The sequence below is a fragment of the Eschrichtius robustus genome, chromosome 20 (assembly GCF_028021215.1).
Source record: "Eschrichtius robustus isolate mEscRob2 chromosome 20, mEscRob2.pri, whole genome shotgun sequence".
In the NCBI taxonomy this organism is placed as follows: domain Eukaryota; kingdom Metazoa; phylum Chordata; class Mammalia; order Artiodactyla; family Eschrichtiidae; genus Eschrichtius; species Eschrichtius robustus.
In genome coordinates this window covers 65,388,582-65,402,677 of record NC_090843.1, presented here as the reverse complement: position 1 = coordinate 65,402,677, position 14,096 = coordinate 65,388,582, and the positions used below count along the sequence as shown (strand labels likewise).

At 53.6% G+C, this 14,096-nt stretch overlaps 1 long non-coding RNA gene across 1 annotated transcript; it reads left to right on the top strand.

The window, feature by feature from the left end:
- The first annotated feature begins 8,412 nt into the window (after nt 1-8,412).
- On the top strand, nt 8,413-11,556 carry LOC137755610 (uncharacterized). The gene is made up of 3 exons (XR_011072030.1): nt 8,413-8,525; nt 10,264-10,383; nt 11,289-11,556. It is a non-coding gene; the product is annotated as an uncharacterized lncRNA (long non-coding RNA).
- The last annotated feature ends 2,540 nt before the right edge of the window (nt 11,557-14,096 follow it).

The following is a 14,096-nucleotide window of genomic DNA, read 5'->3' as shown; positions in this document are numbered from 1 at the left end:
ACACACAAATTCATTATATATGTATAAACTCATTATATATATATGTATTTGTATTTTTAGAAATATATTTCCTGTATACTCGGCCATAAACAGGAACGAAATTGGGTCATTTGTAGAGACATGGATGGACCTAGAGACTGTCATACAGAGTGAAGTCAGTCAGAAAGAGAAAAACAAATATCATATATTGACGCATATATGTGGAATCTGAAAAAATTGGTATAGACGATCTTATTTACAAAGGGGAAATAGAGACACAGATGTAGAGAACAAACGTATGGATACCAAGGGGAAAAGGGGTGGGTGGGATGAATTGGGAGTTGGGATGGCTGTGTATATACTATCGATGTTATATATAAAACAGATAACTAATGAGAACCTACTGTACAGCACAGGGAACTCTACTCAGTGCTCTGTGGTGACCTAAATGAGAAGGAAATCCAAAAAAGAGGGGCTATATGTATACGTATAGCTGACTCACTTTGCTGTACAGTATAAACTAACACAATATTGTAAAGCAACTATGCTCCAATTAAAAAATAATAATAATAAATATATCTCCTATCTCCTAGTGGACAGAGTGAGTCCATATTTCTGTGTTTATCTCTATGTGTATCTATATAGCTATGGATAATTTTAGATTAGATTAGTAGATTAAAAACCATGAACTCCATCAGATACGAATCGGTGAATGCAGATGAGGGGCATGTGGATGTCGTGCCATTCTCACAGCTTTTTTTAGGGTTTGAAAGTTTTCCATGTACAAAGTTGGTAAGATAGATGTGACCCTACAGAGATCTCAAAATTAAAGGTTTAGTTAAAACAAAAAAAAACAAGTTGAGGGAAAATAAGGGGAAGACTGCAGAAGCTGTCACCTTCCTGGAGCCCCCCGAGGGCCAGGGGCGGGGGCGGTAGCAGCCAAGGCTCAGCCCAGGGCCCATCCTCACCTCTCCCCCAGCACCCCCTGCTCTGTCAGCCCAGACCCCAGGACGACAGGATGTTAGAAGGTGCTTCTTTCCGGCTCTGTTTCAGCTGAGGTTTCAAAGCCTCAGAATGGTGCGGTGAGGCGGGGGGGGGGGGGGGGGGGGGGGAATCCACCCCGCCCCAAATCTGAGGTGCCTGGAGGCAAGAGGGGGGAGGGCTCCCCTTCTGAAGCTGAGTGTGTGTCCTCTGCGGCCTGAGGGCCTGGGGACTGGCTCATTTTCTGTTTTTCAAAGTACTTATTCTGTGCCGAGTCAGGTACAAGAAGGTGAGTAGCTCTCCCTAGGGGCTGCGGCTCGCAGGCGGCAGAGCTGAGCTGGCCTGCGCCAGAATCCCTGTGCAACGTGGCCCAGAGCCGCTGCAGGGGGTCAGGAGAGCCACGGGGCCGGGGTGGGCGGTGAGCAGCAAATCTCGGTAGGAGGGCACATGCGCCCAACTCCCCAAGACCACCCAGGACCCCGCAAGTGGGGCTTGACTGGGAGGACCCCTGATGGGTTTGGCACCCCAACTGAGGGTGGATGCTGGGGCCTAGAATGAGGGGGTGGCAGAGCTGGCAGCTGGGAGAGCATCGAGCCCCATCACGGGCTGCAGCTGGGTCTCCATGGGAGGCCCCTCAAAAGCCGCCCCCAGGAGGAGAAATCATTGTTAGCCACTGGCCACGCCAGTCCATGGTGGGACCGGCCACATAAGACTATCTCAGTCCTTAGGCCCTAACCCCCTGTGGCAGGCTGATTACGGCCCAAAGACCTGCAGGGCCGGACCCCTGGGCCTGTGAGCGTTCCCACAGATGACAAAGGCACTTCGCAGACGCGATTATGTTGAGAATCTCGAGATGGGGAGGTGGGCCCAGGTTACCCAGGTGGGCCCGAAATGTGATCTCAAGTGTCCCGTGAGAGGCAGGCAGAAGCAGCAGGTTCCGCAGCTGAAGCAGGATGCCCGGCTGCTGGCTGGGAGACGCAGGACGGGCCGGGAGCCGAGGGTTGCAAGGAGTGCAGCTCAGGAGGCTGAAAAGGCAGGGAAGGGTCTCTGCCCCGGGGCTCCAGGAGGAGCCAGCCCTGCCCACGCCTTCTCCTGGGCCCAGTGGTGCGGAGCCGGGGCTTCTGGCCTCCAGAAAGGTAGAGAATAATCTTGTGTTGCGAAGCCACTGAAGCTTGTGGTGACCCATCACAGCAGCCGCAGCAAACACAACCCCCCTCCCTCGCGCTAGTCCGGGGTGAGTCAGAAATGGAAGCTTGAGACCAGGCCACGAGAACAGAGGGCAGGAACTGACCGCCCCCTCCCATTCCAGGCCCAGAGCTGGGGTGGCGGCTCGGGGGACCGCAGTCCAGTGAAGTTGGGGCTCAGTAGTTATGAGACTGGACCAGACCCTCAGATGCTCCAGGGAGGCTTGGTGGGAGCTTTTGTTATCAGACACTGACTGAAACACCCGAGGGACCTCCCTGGGCTCCATCCTGTGGGGGTGGGGGAGATGGTTTACCAGGAGAATGGAGAGAAAACCTGTTCGTTCGAGAACTGCTCCTGAGCGGTCCAGTGGTTACGACTGTGAGCTTCCACTGCCTGGGGCGCGGGCTGGATCCCTGGTGGGGGAAGTTCCACATACGGTGGTGCGCCCAAAAAAAAAAAAAACCCATGGATCATGACCCCAGTCTTTTTTCTTCGTTTCTGTGCGAGGGCTTTCTCTAGTTGCGGCAAGCGGGGGCCACTCCTCATCGCGGTGCGCGGGCCTCTCACTATCGCGGCCTCTCCCGTTGCGGAGCACAGGCTCCAGACGCGCAGGCTCAGTAGTTGTGGCTCACGGGCCTAGTTGCTCCGCGGCATGTGGGATCTTCCCAGACCAGGGCTCGAACCCGTGTCCCCTGCATTGGCAGGCAGATTCTCAACCACTGCGCCACCACGGAAGCCCCATGACCCCCACTCTTAATAGTCACATTTGTCTATTCATTCATCCTGTAGAAGTGAGTGCAGCTTCTTGGGTAGGGAGAACTCTATAACATACTCATGAAATATACAGTCCCACTTGTGATGAAGTTCTGCTGCTTATTTTCTTTGTACTTTCTAAATTGCTTGGATTTCTTTCTGTTGAGTGTGTATTACTTTTATAAAAACAAGTCATTATTTAAAGTAAAGAAAAAATTTTAGTGAACTAATGTGACATTTCTTGCACCCCTGAGTTTGTGGGCAAATATTCATATATTTATAATTGTGTATGTGTGTTTGCAGTTTAAAAAATTAAAAAGACCGCAAAGCTTTATACCAATATCCTTATGCTTACTGATGAGAAATAGGATTATAGGTAGCTTTCTTTAAGTGTAGTTTCTCTTTTTTTCTTTTTCTTTCTCTCTTTTCTTTTTTCTACATTGTTTAATCACGTCGTTCCTCTGCTCCCACGCTCTCCTGTAACACACACCAGTTAAATAAAAATTCCTTAAATTCTTCCAGCTCATTAAATGGCCTCCCCCAGCTCTTGCGGGAGGTCCACAGTTCCGATTTGAGATGAAGTTGCGGGGAAAACGGGTTCAGAAACTATATGTTATATTCACGGTATTTAACCTTTACAGGAACCCGTTTTACCAGGGGAGGGATTAAGGAGCAGCCTGGGTAGCGGAGGAACCGGGGATCGGAACCGGGGATCGAACCCGGGTCTCAGGGCGCCGCAGCTTTTCTGCCTGCATCCCTCGGTCGGCGGCCGCGTCTGCCCTCCCGCGGCGTCTCTCGGAACTGCAGGCCGCCTTCCTGTCTGAGAAGTGAGGCGGGGTCTGGGGTCCCACGGGGGCCGAGCCACCGGGGCGGGGGGTCCAGGCTGGGGCCTGGGCCAGGCCAGGGCCGGCGGCCTTTCCCTCACGTCATTCGTGCAACTCTCGGACTTGCACCCCACCTCCCTGAATTAATACTACTTAATAAAACTGAAAACGGTTCCATGAACAGATGACTTTTTTTTGAGGACGTCTTTTAAAATGTCAGTAAATGTATTGAAAGGGGGAACTTGCACATCGATACTCTTAAGTGGAAAATTAGTGTCGCTTTACACGTAATAACAAGGAAACTACGATAAAACCAAGACAATGTTATGAAATGCCGTTGGATACTGATTCTTACAAAAACCGTGCACGGCCCGCTCTTTGCTCAAATCGGATATTAACTAAGTAACAGAAAAGCGTTTTTTCAAACACATTTTAACATTCCGACCCAGGAGATACATAAAAATGAAACAACAATTTCACAAAATAATACCCTTATTTTTCGGATATTTTCTATTCTATTTTATTCAATCTACTTTATTTTTTCCCTCTTTTTTTAAACTTGAAGTAGGGACTTCCCTGGCGGTCCAGTGGTTAAGACTTCATCTTCCAGCGCAAGGGGTGCGGGTTTGATCCCTGGTCCTGGAGCTAGGATCCCACATGCCTTGCAGCCAAAAAACCAAAACACAGAACAGAAGCAATATTGTAGCAAATTCAATAAAGACTTTAAAAATGGTCCACATCAAAAAAAATCTAAAAACAAACAAAAAATGAAATATAGTTAATTTACAATGTTGTGTTAGTTTCAGGTATACTGCAAAGTGATTCAGTTTTATATATATATATATATATATATATGTTCTTTTTTAGATTATTTTCCATTATAGGTTATTACAAGATACTGAATATAGTTCCCTGTGCTATACAGAAGGTCCTTGTTGGTTATCTATTTTATATATAGTAGTGTGTATATGTTAATCCCAAACTCCTAATTTATCTCACCCCACTTTATTTTATTTTTAAAAAGTGTTCAGGGACTTCCCCAGTGGCGCAGTGGTTAAGAATCCGCCTGCCAATGCAGGGGACATGGGTTCGATCCCTGGTCCAGGAAGATCCCACATGCCACGGAGCAACTGAGCCCGTGCGCCACAACTACTGAGCCTGTGCTCTAGAGCCCGTGAGCCACAACTACTGAAGCCCACGCGCCTAGAGCCCGTGCTCCGCAACAAGAGAAGCCACCGCAATGAGAAGCCCGTCCACCGTAACAAAGACCCCACACAGCCAATAAATAAATAAGTAAATAAATGAAAAAAAAAAAAAAGTGTTCAAAGGCAGGTAGATGCACATGTGTAAAAAATGTTGGTGGAGATTGAAGCTGAGTGATGGTACAGGGGGCTCATACTTTCTATTTTTGTGCATGTTCAGAAACTGCAAATTAAAAGAATATTTTAACACTGACAGGTTTGGATTTGGTACATTGATTTTACAACTTGCTAAGGGGTCACAACCCATAACTGGAAAAATTTGAATTGCCCTGACACTGTGCAGAGAATTCACCTGGACGTAATCGACAGACGGAAAGAAGGAAATGCTTTCCCACTGCAGTTGACTATCCCCACGATGGCCACCACCAATGTCTCTCCTCCCTGTAGACACCCGTCATTCCCACATCAAGAGGTGAAGCCTATTTCCCCACCCCTTGAATCGGGGCTGGCCCAGACCAGTAGAACGCAGCAGAAGTAATGTTCTGGGACTTCTGAGTCCAGACACCCAGAGAACCAGAACCTTCTGATTCCTATTGCTTGGAATGAGCTGCCATGTTTTGAGGAAGCGCAGTAACGGGAAGACCCATGTGGAGGAGAGCCGAGTCTCCAGCTAACAGCCCCGCTAGCGCCAAGCCAGCCACGAATTTCCTGTCCAAGCCCTTGGCTTCCCACCTCAAAAGGTTGCCAGCTAAAAGCCAGGACACCAGATAAATTTGATTTTCAGATAAACAATGAGTCCTTTTTCAGTATGTCTCAAATATTGCACGGGAAATACTTATACTAAAAAACCATTCATCGTTAATCTGTAGTTCAGATTTAGCTGGGAAGCTTGTATTTTTATTTGCTGCAGTCAGCAACCCTACACCTCGAGCACCTGAGGGCTTTCTCTGGCTGCCAGAGAACACTCAGCCAAGGTGAAGGGCAAAGCAGCAAACGTCATCCGACGAGCACAAATGCCACCTTTCCCAGCCCCTGGCGGATGACTCTGGGGTGAGCTCTACCCGTCCCCCGAGCCCCCCGTGGCTCTGAGGAGCAGCTGCCTGCAGCAGGACCTGCTCCTTTGCTCTCCTCCCACCCCCATCTCACTTCCCATCTCCCTGCAGGGACTCCCGAGGGTCACCTCCAAAGAAACTCCTTGCTCCCAAATTCTTGTCTCAGGGTCTGTTTTAGGAGACCCAAACTGAGACAGTAGAGCTCAGCCAGGGTTAACTATCATAATAGCTATAATTATTCACTCACGGTTTCTCTCACAGCGGAGGGAAGCAAACTGAATGTAACAATCACAGCTAACATTTATTGAGCACTTACTGCATACATGCTCAAGATGTATTTTCTCACCTGCCTCTGAGGTGTCACTAAGTTGATTTTACAGATGGAGAAACTGAGGCTTGCAGAACCTCAGTCCCCTGCGGCTTTTCACTGCTGTTCCTTATGCCTTGAACACCTCGTCCTCGTAATCACCACTTCCCAGTCTCAGGTCCCAGTGCGGCTCCTGCCCCAGGCTCGGTGGCCTCCCAGGAGGCCCTCATTTGATCACCTGCACTGCTTCCATCTCAGAGGGCAGGGTCGTGGGGAGGTGAGTAGGAGAGGGGAAGGGTATCACCTTAGATAAGGTGGTGAGGGAAGGCCTCACTGAAGAGGTGATACTTGAGCAGAAACCTGAAGGAGGCGAGGGAGCCACAGGAAGACCTGGGGGAGGAGCATTCCAGGCAAAGGGAAGAGCAGGTGCAAAGGCCCTGAGGTGGGAGCGTGCCGGGGGTTTGAGGAGCAGCGAGGAGGCCAGTGTGGCAGGAGCTGGGTGAGGGGTGGGGGATGAAGCCAGGAGGCGACAGGCAGGGGGACGGGGGCAAATTCACCGAGAAGCTAACAGGGCTTAAGCTGCAGTCCCCTCAGCTGCCCAGGTGTCCAAGGCACTGGCAGGGACCTTGCAATGAGCTCACGTGGTCACAGCTTTTGTAAAATGTGCAAGTGCCTTTCCTGGAGCTCCGTGTAGTTCATAGCAAACCATTAAAAAAGGCAATTTAAACATTTTGCAAGAAACCCAGGTTGGAGATGTAATATGTTTCCTTTGATAATATTTCATTAATTTCCTGTATTTAATTCATTTTATCCTCTTAGGAAACGTTTCTACAGAAGTAGCATATGCCTACGGGAAAGGGCCCACGTCAGAAACGAGGGGCCCGAGGGGTGTCCACAGAGGCCCAGCTCCCTGCCCGCCTCCTGCTTCTGCCAGCATGTCCCCTGGGTGACCACCCTCCTCACTCCTCACAATGCAGATTCTGCTTTCCGAAGAGCCTGTACCAGACAAGCAAGCTATTTTCATCACAACTGGTTAAGACCACTCTCTGCCACTCTGACTCCCCCTTCCTCCCAGGTTCCCTCGTTTTGTATTTGTAAGGTTGTGTTCTTTTTCTTAGAGAGGGCCTCCTATATTACAGAACCTTCAGGCCCCACAAAACCTGGCCCTGCCCTGAGGGTGGTTCACAGACCACAGTAAGACTCCAAGCAAGCTGGGAGCCCAGACAGGGTCCTGAGAGGCGGAGGGATGAGGTCCGACTTAGGGGTGGGGATCAGACTGGGGTCACGGGTGGAGGACAGGAGGCAGGTGAGGAGGGCACTGTGTAGTCCAGGTGACCGGCCTTGGGGGTGGGGAGGGGGCCAGGGTCAGATTCCAGGTACCCTCTACTGGTAGCCAATGGGATTCGCTGGTGGACCCGACGCAGGGAATGAGAGAGAGAGAGTTCTTGCCCTGAGCCACGGGCAGGACAGAGGTCTTAGAGACGGAGCAGCTGGTGGGTGGAAAGACGGGAGCTTGTTTCCAGATGCGGGGGTGTTGGATGCGTGAGCCTGGAGTCCAGGGTAGAGGCCAGGTCCGAAGATGATATTTTAGGAACTGTCAGGGCATAGCTGGTGCTTAGAGCCTCTGGACTCCCCGGGGAGTTAGGGTAGACAGAGAAAAGGCCCCGGGTGCGCCAGGGGCGCCCCGACATGAACAGACCAGCAAGAGGAGGAGGAACCAGCCGAGGAGCCCGGAGAACTGGGAGGAGAGAGGCTGCAGGCGGGGAGGGACGCGTGTGGTACACACTGCCGTCCACGACAGCCCGAGGCGGGGACACCGCCGTCCTCCCCTCCCTCTGAGGCCGCCCCCAGCATGCCCCGCCCGAAGCCCCTCCTCGGCCACGCTCGGTCCCCCTCCTTTCTTTAGAGCGCTAGAGCGCACCCTGTGCGGCTTGACTGTCGTTAGGCCCTGTCTGCGTCCTGGGGCGGTGACTTTGCTCATCCCCGGATCTGCCGAATCCCAGGGCCCAGCTCAGCACCCGCACCCCGAGGCGCCGAGGCTGCGTCCCCGGCGGGCAGCGGGCGCTGCGATCTGAGAGTCGCCGCCAGAGGGCGCCCGGGGCTGGAGGGCTGACCCCGCGGGAAAGGGCCAGAGGGTCCGCACCGGGTGGGGCGGGGAGATCCGGCCGAGCGGGCTTCCCGGAGCCGGAAGACCTTTACCAGCCTGAGGAGGGAAGCAGGATGAGGGCAGGCTTCCCAGGAGGTAACTTTTTAACTGTCCTGCAAAATGAGTGGGCGGCGGGCTGGAGCAGGGCCGGGGGTGCCGGTGGAGCCGGTGGAGGGGCGGGAAGGCCCGGGAGGCCCCCCGAGACTGGGGAAGCGCGCAGCTGGCGCAGCGCGGCGATCTGGGCGGACGGCAGGAGTGGCCCCCGGAGCTGATGCGCGCTCAGGCCCCAAGGGGTGGAGGCACGGGGGGAGGCGCAGCGCTTAGCCTGTCCGGTGCTCGTGGACACGGGGACATGGGTGCTCCCACGGGGGGGCCCCCCTGCTGGCACCCCCCAGGCCCCAGCTCCCCCACCGGGGAAGGTCTGGACAATGGGGTCCACCTCCTGCCAGGGAGCGTCCCCAGGGCCCACACAGCGCCCCCTCCCCTGCTCCGCATGGAGGGGGGATGAGGGCAGAACTGTTGCTCGGTCACAGCCTGAGGTCAGAGCCTGGAGTCCCTGCAGGTCAGAGGTCAAGGGGCTGCCTGCACGTCTGGAAGGTCTGTGGTCACTGGTGGAGAAGCTGAGGTGACCTCATCCTGAGAGCCTGGAGAGATGGGGGAGGGGTGGCAGGGGGCCAGGCAGGAGGGGGCCTGGGGGCCCGGCAGGGGGGCGCCTACAGTACCGGTACCGGTACCGGGCCTGCCTCACCGAGGCTGCCTCTCCCTAGGCCTGAGTCTGATCCCCTTAGAACGGGGTGTCGGGGGGTGGCCTGAAGCCCCTTCCAGGTCCTGGGTCCAAGGCCAGCAGAAAGGATTGGCTCCTTGGGTGACCCTCCCACTTTCTGCTGCAAGAGCTTCCAGGGACAGTGTTGTCAATGATAATAATAATAATAACTTTTTTTTGGATGTTTCTATATTCCAGGAACTTTCCTAAGTGATGTATATATTTATTAGTTAAGTTATCCCCCAACAATACCATGACTGAAGAGCAATTTTTGGTCCCCTTTTACAGATGAAAAAACTGAGACTCTGAGAGGGAGGTGACTTGTCCAAAGCCACGCAGCTGGGATGGAGCAGTCTGGCTCCAGAGCCTCTGGGTCCCTAAGGTCACTTGAGTGACCCAGCCCCATACCACGGATAAAGAGACCCTGAATCTCGCCTGCTCTGAGCACAGAGACAAATGTGGCTCCAGACGTCTCCCCCCAGGCAGAGTGACCTGGAGGGCCGCCTTCAGCCTGGGGCCTGCTCATCTGGATGTGGGTGGTCAGCCCTGGGTCAGGGGATGGTGCCCAGCTGCCTGGTGCTGGCACTGGAAGGGCAGCTGTGGGTTAAAATCCTAACTGTACCACTCTCTGCTGTGTGATTCCAGGCAAGTCACCTAGCTGCTCTGTGCCTCAGTTTCCCCTTCTGTAGAATGGAGATGATCATAGCACCTCCTTTAGAAGACTGCTGTGAGGATTAGATAAAACAATACACATAAAGCACTTGACTGCTGGTTTTCCATGGGCTCCCCTTGGGTGCCTCTGACTCTCCTGGTTCTGGAAACTCTCACCTCACATTCAGCAGGGTGGGCAATAAACCTGGTCTCCCAGACTCAGAGACATCGTAAACCAATGTTTCTGGATTCTCCCACTGGTCCTCTGGGGTTGGTATTATTTATCAGACCCCCACTAGGAAGGAAGAAACAGAGGCTCAAAGAAGGGGGAGGGGGACTTGCTGTGCAGCCAGAAAAAGGAATAAAGAGGGTGTCTGTGTGTGGATAGGAAGTGATCTCTCTTTTTTCTTTTTTTTTTAGGCCCTGCTGCTTGGCATGTAGGATCTTAGTTCCCCGACCAGGGATCAAACCTGTGCCCTCTGCAGTGGAAGCACAGGGTCTTAACCACTGGACCACCAGGGAAGTCCCAGGAAGTGATGTGTAAGTGATATTGTTAGATATTGTAAATTGGGGGGAAACCAAGTGCAGAACAATGTGTAGTATATGCTCACATTTGAGCGAAAAAGGGGTTGGGGGATGGGAAATATAGGTAGATTTGCCTGTATGTGTATAAAATATCTCTAAAGTTTTAAACAAGGTATTGATTATTTACCCCTAAGGAGAGGAGCTGGGTGCCTGGGGTCTGTGGTGGAAAGGAAACTTTTTGCTACACACCCATGAAATACCTAAAAGGATGTTTTTGTGTGTTATTTCCCTGAAATAAGGTCAGGGAGGGGAAAATGAATACATTAATTCAGGGGTGCAAATTCCAACACCAACTAGAGCTAGACAAGAAATATGAATACATGTGAGACATTAGGGAGTGGTAGAGACTGAGGTGAACAGTCATGTCCTACCTAACGGGGCAGCCCTGCTCAGCATCAGCAGATTGCTGCCCTGCAGAAGTGCAGGCAGACCCAGAGTTGTCAGAGCTTCCGATTTCCAAAGAGAAATGGAAATGGGGTGGCCACTGGATGAGGAAGACGGTCAGGGTGACTAGGAGAGCACGGTCTAGGGAGTGGTCGAGCTAGAGGGAGATGGAGGGAAAGTGTGGCAGCCACATCGGCTGACTGACCTATCTATCTGCCATCCCCAGCCCCCCCTCCCCTGCTGCCTTCCACTTAAGAGACTGGAGAGGAGAAATGACTCACTTTCCCAGTCTCCCTTGCAGTTAGGAGTGGTCATGTGACACAGTTCTGGCTGATTAGATCTAAGGAGTGGGTGGGGTTGGGGGGTAGGGGTAGGTTCTGGGAAATTATTTCTCTTCATGATAAAAGGGACAAATGCTTTCAATTCACCCTAAATTTAACCATTCCTCTTCCTTCCTGTCTTAAATGTGAATGCAGATGCAACACCAGGTGCAGTAGCAGCCATCTTGCAAACAAGAGGGAAAAGCCAAGAAATTGCAGAGTTATGAACCCTGACATCACTGGCCTGGTAAAGCAATGCCAGCCATAGCTGATCTCCAAGCTCATTGGGATGGGGGAAAATGCACTCCTATTTGTCTGAGCCACTCTGATCTGTTTTCTATTTTTTGTAGTCAAACACATGCTTAACTTTATAGAAGATGTGTATTTGATAGAGCTCAGAAGACGTGGGAAAAGGAGAGGCTAGGCAGGAGTCTGTGGAGGGTAAAGGTCAAGGGGAGAGGCTTTTTGTTTGGAGGTGGGGGAGGCCTGATCATGTTTCTATGATAATAACCAGCATTTATTGAAAACACACTCTGTGCTCTACACAGTGATTTACACAGATCAACTTATTTCTCACTGCAGTCCTCTGAGCCAGGCCCGGCTATATCCCCACCATAGGGGAGGGAACTGCTGCTCAGAGAAGCAAAGCAGCGTGTCCGGCCCTACGGCTACAGGAGGTGCGGCAGGATTTGAACTCAGGTAGAAGCTGTCCAGCCCAGGATGGGCTCTGACTCCTCCACCTGTCCCTCTTGGGGCCTCAGTCTCCGTGTGAAATGGGGCGCGCCGGGAGCCTGCCATTCGGTGGGGGCGGAGATGTACCAGCGCCAGGAGCTGGCCTCTGCTGGCCCAGCAGGCCAGGGGTCAGCCAGGCAACCACCGCCCCTTCCACCTCCATGTCTGGTCCCTCCCCGCTGGTGGGATGAAGGGGCTGGGGCTGACGCAGCCCTGACGGGGCGTGGTGGGGGTGGGGTGGCGGTGCCTGGAGGGCGCAGCCTGGGCCTCTGGGCTTCAGTTTTCTCCTCCGTGACGGGCACCGAACAACACGCCCGCAACACGCCCGCGGCTGCTCGGAAGGCTTGCAAGGCTCGCAGTGACCTAAGCCCGGCGGGGCGTGGAGGGAGGGTGTGGACCTCCCCGGCCGCCCCCTGTTGGGGCCCTGTTGGGGCCCCAGGTCGGCCCCAGGCATTTTCCGGGCGGCCTCAGGAAATACCAGCACCCCCCCCCCCCCCAAACGCTGTCCGCGGGCCTGACGCCACCACCGACCTCCCCGCCCCTCCCCCACCTCCTTCCGGCCGCGGGCCTTGCTCACTTCTCCGCCCTGGGCAGTGCCTGGCTACCCGCGCCACCTCCTACACAGTCTGCGCCTCCTCCTTCCTCTCCCTCGAGCTCTCTCTTCCTCGCTTGGAGAAGGGGGGGGGTGGGGGGCGGTCTGGGGTCCTGGTAACTGGGCGGCGACGCCTGACAGGCTAGGCGACTGTGATTTGGAAAAAGGTTCGGGGGATTCTGAAAACCTAGAATAGGAATCAGGGAAGCAATCAGGGAAGGCTGCCTGGAGAAGGTGACATTTAAGTCTGGTCCTGGAAGACCAAGCCATTGACCAAGGATAAGTGTTTTAGACAGTAAATCACTTACTCGACAAGCATTTATTGAGCACTTGCTGTATGCCAGTCCCTGTGCTAGGCCCTGAGGTCTGGCAGGAGGCAAGATAAGTTTGTGCTCTCATGGGCTTTGCAGTGGGGGAGTCAGAGGAGGCTGCGAAGGGATAAGCACTACCTCACAACCTGGGCTCAGAGCTACTGAGGGAGGGTAGGTGATGGGAGGCGAAAGGTGCCGTGATAGTCTGAGGAGGGTGGCCAGTGGGGGCTTACCCCCCGCCCCTCAAGGGCATTGCACGACTGACGAGGAAACAGCAAGTGCAAAGGCTGAAAGTCGAGAGGATGCAGGAGGCTCGGCTGCCGGACAGTGGACTAGATCAGGAGGGCGCTGAGGATGAGGGCAGGGAAGTGACTGGCCCGAGGTCACAAGTGCTGGAACGCAGGGACGTGAGCTCAACCGCAGGAGTGTCCGTAACTTTTTAAAGCGGGCCTGCAGCTGCACAGCCTCCGGAACAGTGGCCAGCCTCCCTTGGTAAGGCTGCCGGGCCACCTGGGGCAGGTGCTGATGGAGGGGACAGCTAACTGCCGGGAGGGGACAGCTGACTGCCGGGAGGAGACGCTCCCTGAGAGAGGCAGCAGCGGAAGTCGCTGTGGGATGGTGGAGGCTGTGGCGGCTGTGATGTGGTTTCTCTGCAGCCCCTGTGGTAACAGCCCGGGCACTGTGCCTGCCCTCCTGTGGCTTCTGCGCCCACACAGAGCCCTCGCTGGGGCAGCCTCTGTTTCCTGGAGCTCGGACTGCGGCTGGGAGCCCAGCCGGGACCCTTCTCAGTCCCGGGAGACCTCCCACTCTTTATCTCCTGGGTAGCTGAGGCCTCCTTTATAGAAGAGGAAACGGGTTCAGAGAGGGATGGTGGCTGGTCCAGGACCACACAGCAAAGGGCTGTGTCAGGCACCCACAGCTGTGGGCTCCTCCCCGTCCCTGTCTCATTTCCCCACACCCCTAAAGGTGATTCCTGGGGTCACATCCAAACAAACAACTTCCATTTGAATCCTTGTTCTAGCTGGGCTTCTGGGGCGCCAAATGCAGACATTTGGTAGTGAGTCTTCAAATGTGACTGAGCTTCTGCCCTGAGCACAGTTCCCATGCACACAGGACAGACTCTAAGTGCTGTTTACAGCCCCCATTTGTGGAGGAAGTGGGTAAGGGCACAGACTCTGGGTTCCAAGCCCCAGGCTGCCACCTCTTACCTGTGTCACTTCGCCTTCCTGTGCCTCAGTTTCCTCATTGGCAAAATGTGATCATGAGGGTGACTTCCAATTGGATTGGTGTGAAGGTTGAAGGAGATCATAGGGAAGTGCTTAGGAGAGG